The sequence below is a fragment of the Ictidomys tridecemlineatus genome, chromosome 6, assembly GCF_052094955.1.
Source record: "Ictidomys tridecemlineatus isolate mIctTri1 chromosome 6, mIctTri1.hap1, whole genome shotgun sequence".
In the NCBI taxonomy this organism is placed as follows: Eukaryota; Metazoa; Chordata; class Mammalia; order Rodentia; family Sciuridae; genus Ictidomys; species Ictidomys tridecemlineatus.
In genome coordinates this window covers 67,546,931-67,556,187 of record NC_135482.1, presented here as the reverse complement: position 1 = coordinate 67,556,187, position 9,257 = coordinate 67,546,931, and positions in this window count along the sequence as shown.

Below are 9,257 nucleotides of genomic sequence, written 5' to 3'. Positions count from 1 at the left end.
ATGGAATTTCCAATCCAGAGAAGACAACCAATTACCGATAAGGACAAAAAGTTTCCTCTTGCCATACTGAAAAATAAATAGATGAAAATACCTAAATATTTTCAGATCTGTATCAAAATTTAAGCCCAATAATTTTAAATTAGAAGAAAAATTAAAATAGAAAAATGGTGTCTTAGACTATGTCAAAACACAAAGCTATTATATGAAAAAAGACATCATCAAGAAAGCTAAAAAACAAGGGACCAATTTGAAGAAAATATTTGTAATATATAACAGAGAAACAACTATTATCTAGGATATGTAAAAATATGAATAGATAAGAAACATTCTAGTTGGTGGGGATGTAAAATGGTATACCAGTATGGAAAATAGAATGAAGATAACTCAAAAAACTAAAAATAGAATTACTGGATGGATCCAGTAATCCCAATTCTAGTTATGTATTCTGAAGTATTGAAAACAGGGTCTCAAAAAGATATTTTAATGCCCATGCTAATTCCACCAAAAAGTGGAAGCAAGCTAAATGTCATTGATGGATGAATGGATAAAGAAAATATGGTACCTATACATGGAATATTATCTAGCCTTGCAAAGCAAAGAAATCCTGTCACATGGTACCATGTGGATGAACCTTGAGGATAATATGCCAAGTGAAATAAATCCAGTCACAAAGACAAATTCCTCTTAGATAAAGTAACTAAAGTCATCAAATCCACAGAATCAAAAAATAGAATGATGGTCACTGGGGGATAGAGATGGGGGAAAGGATGAGTCGTGGCTCCTTGTGTATAGAGTTTTAGTTTTGCAAGATGAATAAGTTGTGGAGCCGTGTTACACAACAGTATGAATATACTTAACACTACCAGCTGTGCAGTTAGAAAAGTGTAAGATGAATAATATGTTATGTGTTTTATGTAACCAAAAATCTAAAAAACCTAGAGCTTTAAATCTCAGTGGGAAGCTTTGTAGGTGAATTATGCCAGGAAGAGGGAAACAATTGATTTGAATTCAGCCATAGCAGAATTTAGAATCTAACCAGTCAGCCCCTAAACTTATTCTGCTGGGAGGTCTTCATAGCAGGATGGATTACTGGGAAGGTGAGACTTCAGAGCTTCTGAGGGGGCCAGTGGGTGCCACATGATGCCCAAAGGTTAGATGAATGCACATCTAGGTGAAAGGCCCACAGTGGTCTGTGATGGTACAGAGGCCTGTGGGAGGAGGCATTCACCAATATAAGTCTGATGGGCAGAGCATGTGAAAACAAGATTTTTCAAGGAATCCAAGCATGATTGGAAAAATTTTAGTGTCATTCTATGTATATTTAATAAAGTGATAAACTTTTTTGAAGATTTATGTTGTATATATGAATGTACTGTGAAAAGCTAAAAACATAGGTATTCATCATGTTGAAATTAGTAGCAAGAAGTTGGTTTGTCCTGCTATCAAAAAAATCTGTAGTCACCTAACATGCCGAAAGCAAAAATTTTTAAAAATTTTATTATTTGTGCTTAATTAGTTCTATATGACAGTAGAATGGATTTTGACACATCAACATAGATGGAGTGTAACTTCTCATTTTTCTGATTGTACATGATGGAGAGTTACAATGGTCCTACTTCTGGCCCAGCTGCAGATCAGCTATGCTGCTGTAGATTTTTTCCTTATTGTATTATATCCACCCTCCTGTGGCCCTGGTCTGCATCGAATGTCTACTTTTAAATTCCAGCAAAGTCACACCTCATTTTTTTTTTTTCGTTCACCCACCTGGTGGAGAAGCTACTTGTCTGTTTTCTTGGTTTCATGCCATGAAGCTACCAGGAAAGCAATCTCTTCAATTCTCTGCCATCTAGAAAAGCCCCTAATGGGTATCATCTTATTTTAATTATGGTAAAATGACAGACAACTACAAGTATGGGACATTTGACAAAAAAATCTGATCATTGTCAGATTATAAAAGGTAAGAGAAGACAAGAGGTCCTGTCACACACTGCAGGTAACTAAGGGGACAGTACAGTGAAGTGCAACTTGTGTTCCTAATGAGATCGGAGAATAGGAAACGGATATTAGTGCAATAAGTGGGGGCAATTCCAGTACTGCCTTTGACTTAGTTAAAGGTATTGCACCAAAGTTAACATCCTGGTGTGCTCATTGTGCTAGTTGTATAAGATGTCAACATTGGAGCAGTGGGCTGAGGAATATATTCATGCCAGCCAGCAGGCTTGCTTTCTCTGGAAGTGTAAGCTGAGAGTAAGACGAAAGGTAAAAGAAAAAATACATTAAAGTATGGGAAATGATATAACAAACACTCATGCATGACAACTTAGTGACAGGCATTAACATTTTGTCATATCTGATTCAATATTTTTTAAAAATTATATTATAAAATAAAAAAGTACATTATAAATAAAACTTAGGGTGTTCCCCTCTTTGCTGTTCCCTTTGTGTCCCACATCCCTCATGAGCACTTTTCTCACTTCACATTTACTTGGTGCATGCTTTCACACGCTTTCTTATTAATATATTGCTTTACTTCGTGGTTAAAGCATATGGAGGTAGGAACACACTCGATACATAAAAACGGTTAAAGTGGTAAACTTTGTATATAGGGGAAAATACCAGTGTAAATGGACTTCTATGATACTTTAGATGAAGATTTTAAAAATCATCCCTCCTAGGCACTTCTTCATAAACATGCTAGAGACCGCTTTTCAGCCACAACTCATTACGGTCATACAGTTTACATGGCTTGAACTCTTGAAGAAGGAGCCCTTTGAGCCCCCCAAATCTAGATAATCTTTTCTGGTATTTGCAGCTAGTGAGGTTTCTATGTGCTCAATGATCGTGGAAGGGAGGAGGGAGTAAAAGAGGGTGGAATTGAGGAAAGGAAGGCCTTTCACAGTAAATACCCAGAGATTTTTCACAATATGAACACTGAAGGTCACACAGGGTATTAGTACAAGCCAGAGGAGGAGGACCTGTGCAGGAACCTGTGGGTGAGTGAGGAAGATGATGGTGGCCATGGGAGGTGAACTGACAACCCACGAAGAGTCAGCAAGAAGGCTGAGTCCAGGCTTCCTCAAAGAAGTTGGCCCTATAGGGACGATTTTAATGATATTTAGAAAGGAATTTCAGAGAGCCCAGTGCAGTGAGTTGAGAGAAGACTTATTCAGTCAAGTTCTGCTGAAAATCTGAAGTTGTGGTCACATGACTTCAGGGTAGGAAATAGCTCTGTGAGAGTTGATTCCAAATCTCCCTCTTGGATACACCTTGAATCAAGTCTTCCTGGGAGATTCTCAGGAACGTGACCACCACCAGCATCAGTCACAGTATTTACTGAGTACTTACTTTATCACATTCATTCTCCTCCAAACCCTCTGAGGTCTGCGGTATAATTCACTATATCTCATGAATGAAGAAAGCCAGGCGTAGGGAGGTTCAGCAGCATCCCCAGCCCTTAGCATCTTCCTCCATGGGCCTCTTATGCCAGCCAACTTGCTAGAACCCATCAACATGTCAGAACATTTTAGAATAACATGCCAGAACCAGTCTGATTCCCCAGGGTCATCAGAACTGCTTTCTGAGAGTCTAAACACTACTGACTGAAGTGAACTTCCCAGTGGCTCACTGCCCACTGCCACTTGCTCAAGACCAGAAGTTCCACCAGTACCATCCTGCCATGTGGGGGTCCCAGGTGTCTTGCTGCCTCTGACAGTGCAGGTATGAGTTAATGATAAAAATCATAGATCAAGTGAGAGGAAAAAGAGTAGAAGGGGTACAGGGAGAGAGAGAGAAAACCATCCTTTGTATTTAGGAAGCATAATACTATCTAAAATGTCCTGAGAATGAATTTCAGTCTTCCAGGCAACATATGTACTTTCAACCTGGGCCCAGATGTTATGATGGAAGAAGAGAAAGACATGGATGGATAACAAGAACATTTGTTGTGTTTATTGGGAAACATAAAACCATGGTAACTGTACAGAAGGAACAATGAAAATGGTTAGAATTCTGGGTAGACAGGGGGTCCTAACTAAAGGGATTCTTGAGGATGGACTTTATTGCCTCCAAATAAATGTCTTCTCCTTATTGACAGCAGAATGGAGCTGTTGTTGGCCCTCGGAGGGCGATTTCTCCCTGTCAGGGCAGAGACCACTCGCTTCCTGAGCCACTTGAAGCCTAAGCTCAAGTTCAGACAGCACGTGTTTTCTTCCTCTGAAGGCCGGTCCTCCTCCTTGGACGGCTCTGAGGAGACTGAGGTCTCTGCAGTGCAGATCTCCTGGCTTTCCATCTGCCAAGACAGAGAGGGTGAGGGATGGATAAGCCACGTCAGAAGCAGTGGAGTCAATATTTACTCCTTTATGGATACTGATTTATTGTTTTAACAGAAATAGCCAAGTGTAAACGCAAAGTTTCTGTACACGTGAATCATTAAGCACACACACACACACACACACACACGCACACACGCACACATGCACACTCGCACACACACATTTGTATTATCGTTAGTCCTTCTCTTTGTTCCTCCCCTCTCTTTCTCTCCGTGCTCCTTGGCACTTTCCCTACACCTCTTCCCTGGCTCCTTTCCTTGCTGTTCTCCTTCCCCCATTGCTCATCTGCTGAGAGACTCAGGTCTACCTGCTTCACAGCAGGTAGAATGACCCTGAGCTGTCCCACCTGGCATCCCCCTCCCTGACCCACCCCTTGCTCTGCACTGAGGCTGCTTTGTGCTCACCTCAACAATTTCGTCATCCTCAAGCTCAGGAGGCATTTCTGGGAACTGGTCCATGTCTCCGTTTTCTGGTGGGTCACATTTGGGCAAGTCCTCACAAGCTTCAGATTCTTGGTCACTGACCTGATCCATATCGGAGGAGGCACTGGTGCACGGCTGGAGATCCTCCTCTGGAGGAGAATCGAACAGCTCAGAGCCATGGTCTTGGTCAACCTTCTGACTCTCCATAAATGCCTCCAGATCTTTCATGAGCTCATCCACGTCCCAGAGGGTCTGGTTTATGCTCTCCTGTGGGCACTCGTCCATCCTCTGGGAGTCTTCCTTGGGAGTCCCATTAGCTCCCGAGTCTTCCTGGTGCCACTCCAGATAGGCATCCAAGACCTCGAGGATGGCTTCTTCGCCTGGCTTCTCTGGGTTCTCCTGAATTGGATTTTGTCTCTCCACAGGTTTAATTTCACTTTCGCTTCCCCATGCCCCTTGGACAGGAGGCAGCACGTGGCAGGAGGGACCCTCAGAAGTCAGCTCTTCACAAGGTATGATGTCTTCACAGTCAATGCCGTCCTCATGGGGGAAATAGCCCACAGAGAGGCTCTGGTTGGATGAGGATTCCAAAACACACTGCTCCACGTCAGGGCTGCTGCCCAACGATGAGTCTCCCATGGAGTCCAAGGGCTCAGGCGCCCAGTTTCCCTCAGCACTGGAAACTTCAACAGAAAAGCATTAACAGGTGAAGTTGAGAAGAGGGTCGTGTAGTTCAGCAGATAAATCTAATCCATTTCCCATTCAGAACTATCCCACTCGGGCAGAAGAGCATCCTATGTTTGCACTCTCTAGTCAAGAGCAGAAGAGGCAGTTCTTTCTCTTTAAAAACTTTTTCTATTGTATAATAACCCTCTGCACTGAGCACCTCCACCTGATACCTCTCCTGCTTTGTCCTCTTTCTGCAGTTGGAAGAAGTGCCAATCATAAAAGATAGTTGTATAAAATTTGAAAAATACAGGAAAGTAGGAAGATGAAAGTTAAATACCCCATCCCACCATCTGGGATGATAACAGCAGGAAAAGAGTTTTGTGGATTTCTTTAGAATCTTCTCCTTCTTTACATATACATACCTATATGTACATTTGAACTTGTATGCACTCATCCATATATATGTGCATGTCACTCAAAGAATGTGAAATTACTCAATTTTATGGCACAGCCTGCAGGAAACACACATATGGCTCTCTGTAATTTTAACCACTCTCTCATGAACTCTTTTTGAGGATCACCTCTTAATGACCATTAATTTAGGTGATCAATGATGCTTAGATTATTAAGACCACTAACAGTGGTCTTATTAATGATAGTAAACCCCCTTATCCACAAATTTCTACCTTTCTTCTCATAGTCCTATAGGTTGAATTACTAGATTAGGATTAGAACTATATTAAAGTTATGATTGATACTAAATTACTTTCTAGAAAGAATACAGCTATTTAAATGCCCATCCTCCCCTCATCTGATGGCATCTTTAGTCCAACGTTTCCCATGTTTCTCTAGCAAGTGCTTGGGGGAGAGAATAAACACTAAATGGCTTTCTGTCTGTCTCTCTGTCTCCCCCCCAATCTCCCCCCACCCCCACATACACTTTGGAGACTCTGTCATGTTAGTCTCCTGCGATTCCTGTGGAAGGAGATGCTTCCAATTCCTGAGGCATACACAGGATAACTGAAGTCCTTCAGATCCTGAGCTAAGTAACTAAGAGGTATAACTGTCAGAAGTCTGTGTTCTGAGAATGTTGGCTACCGTGGCAACAGAAGAACCACATGAGAGCCAGAAGTGTGGAAGGAGGAGTGGGGGATAGAAAATCAAAGACTCATCTCAGTCATTTTTAAAAAAATTTGTTTTAATTAGTTATGCATCATAGTAGAAAGTATTTTTACACATGGTACATAAATGGAATATAACTTCTCATTCTTCTGGTTGTACTTGATGTAGGATTACACAGGTTGTACAATCATATATGCATATAGGGTAAAAATGTTCAATTCATTCTACCGTAATTCCTACCCTGTATCCCTTCTCCTCCCTTCATTCCCCTCTATTCTTTCTTAGCCCCACCTGCCATTGTGAATTTGCATCCCCATATTAAAAAAATTGTGGACTTTGTTTCTTTGGGATTGGCTTATTTTGCTCACCATGATATTCTCCAGCTCCACCCATATACCTGCCAATGCCATAATTTCATTCTTCAAGGCTGAGTAAAATTCCATTGTGTACCTATACCACATTTTCCTTATCCATGCATCTGTTGAAGGATACCTGGGTTGGTTTCATAGTTTTGTTATTGTGAATTGAGCTGCTATAAACATTGATGTGGCTGCATCATTGTAGATTGCTTATATGTGTGTGTGTGTGTATATATATATATATCCATCCATCCATCCTTTGGGTATAAACTGAAGAGGGTGATAACCAGATCAATTGGTGGTTCCATTCCGAGTTTCCTGAGGAATCCTCATACTGCTTTCCAGAGTGGTTGCATCAATTTGCAGTCTTACTTGCAATGTGTGAATGTATATTTTTATCCACTTCCTTGCCAACACTTATTGTTGCTTGTATTCTTGATAATTGGCATTCTGGAGTGGAATATAATCTTAGAGTAGTTTTGATTTGCATTTCTCTAATTGCTGGAGAAATTGAACATATTTTTTCATATATTTGTGGATTGATTGTATTTCTTCTTCTGTGAAATGTCTGTTTAGTTCCTTCGCCCATTTGTTGATTTGTTATTTGGTTTTGTTGTCGTTATTGTTAGTTTTTTTTTTGAGTTTTTTATATTTCCTGGAGATAAATGCTCTGAGGTGCAGGTTGTAAATATTTTCTTCCATGCTGTAGGCTCTCTTTTCACATTATTGATTTTTTTCTATGACAAGAAGAAGCTTTTTAATTTGAATCCATCCCATGTATTGATTCTTGATTTTACTTCTTACATTTTAAGAGTCTTATGAAGGAAGTCAGGTCCTCAGCTGTCATAGTGAAGATTTGGGACTACTTTTTTTTTTTTTTTCATTAGGCACAAGGTCTCGGTTCTAGTGCCTATCTTTGATCCACTTTGAGTTAATTTTCAGGCATGGTGAGAGATGGGTGTTTAATTTAATTTGGTACATATGGATTTCCAGTTTTCCCAGCACCATTTGTGGAAGAAGCTGTCTTTCTCCAAGGTATGGTTTTGGTGCCTTTGTCTAGTATGAGAGAACTGTATTTTATGTGGGTTTGTTTCTGTGTCTTCCTTCTGTATCATTGAGCTACATATTTGTTTTGGTGCCAATACCATGACTTTTTTGCTACTATAGCTCTGTAGTATAATGTAGTGTCTGGTATTGCCAAAACAAAATTTTGTCAGATAAATAAATCTACATGTTGTCAGATAAATAAATCTTCATTCTTCTTTGTTAGTCCTTTTTCTATTACTGTAAAATATCTCTGATAATCAACTTTAAAAGAGGAAAGATGTATTCGAGCTCCCAGTTTTGGGGGATTTCAATCCATGGTTTGTTGGCTCAATTGCTTTTGGGTGTGTGATGGGAGTGCAGGGAAGGGGAAGCTGCTAGAGAGAGCAAGGGGTCCCCATATCTTGCTCAAGGGCACATCCTAGTCACCTAACTTCTCCCCACTAGGTTCTGCCTCCTGAAGGTCCACCTACTCCTCAGTGGTGCTGGAGGCTGGTGACGGAGCTTTAAACACAAGGCCTTTGGGGGACACAGCATTGCTGTTCCAGGTGTACGTTCCCCTTGTCTTGGTGTCACACCAGGCTCTGCATTCCAAATGGATTAAATATAGAAGTTAGGAAGTACACATGTTGTCTTTTGATGAAAGATCATAAAAACAAAAATAGAACATTTGATTCAATTTTTCTTTAACTTTATTTGTGCAAGTGAAGTTTCCTTAAATACAGTTAATTTAAAAAAAGGATGATCTGTTCAAAAGCAATGCATTTTATGTCAGAAGGGTCTTGCTTACATGCTTTTCTGTCCTGTTTTTCATCACTTTGAATGTTTGCTTTGTTAATAAATACACCCCTGATTATTCCCTGACTAAACTCTGTTTATCCTGAGAGATCTGAGATTAGAAAACTTCATTCAGTTTATTAAAAAGACACATTAGCAGCATCTATAATAGACTGATAATGCAGATTAATGTGAAAAAAGAGCAAAAAAAAAAAAGTCCTAACTGAAAAAATGGTCAAAGAATATAATAAACAACTTTCCAATGCCTATTAGTGGTTATAAATGTATTGGTAAATATGCAATCAGGTTTATTAAAATTAAGACAATGAGATACTGTATTTACCTGTCATCAAGGCAAATATTAAATAATGACGATATCAAAGAGTAAATAAGGGCTGGGATTGTGGCTCACAGGTAAAGTGCTCACCTAGCACGTGTGAAGCACTGGGTTCAATCCTCAGCACCAAATAAAGTAAAATAAAGACATTGTGTCTCCATATAACTAAAAAATAAATATTTGAAAAAAAGACTAA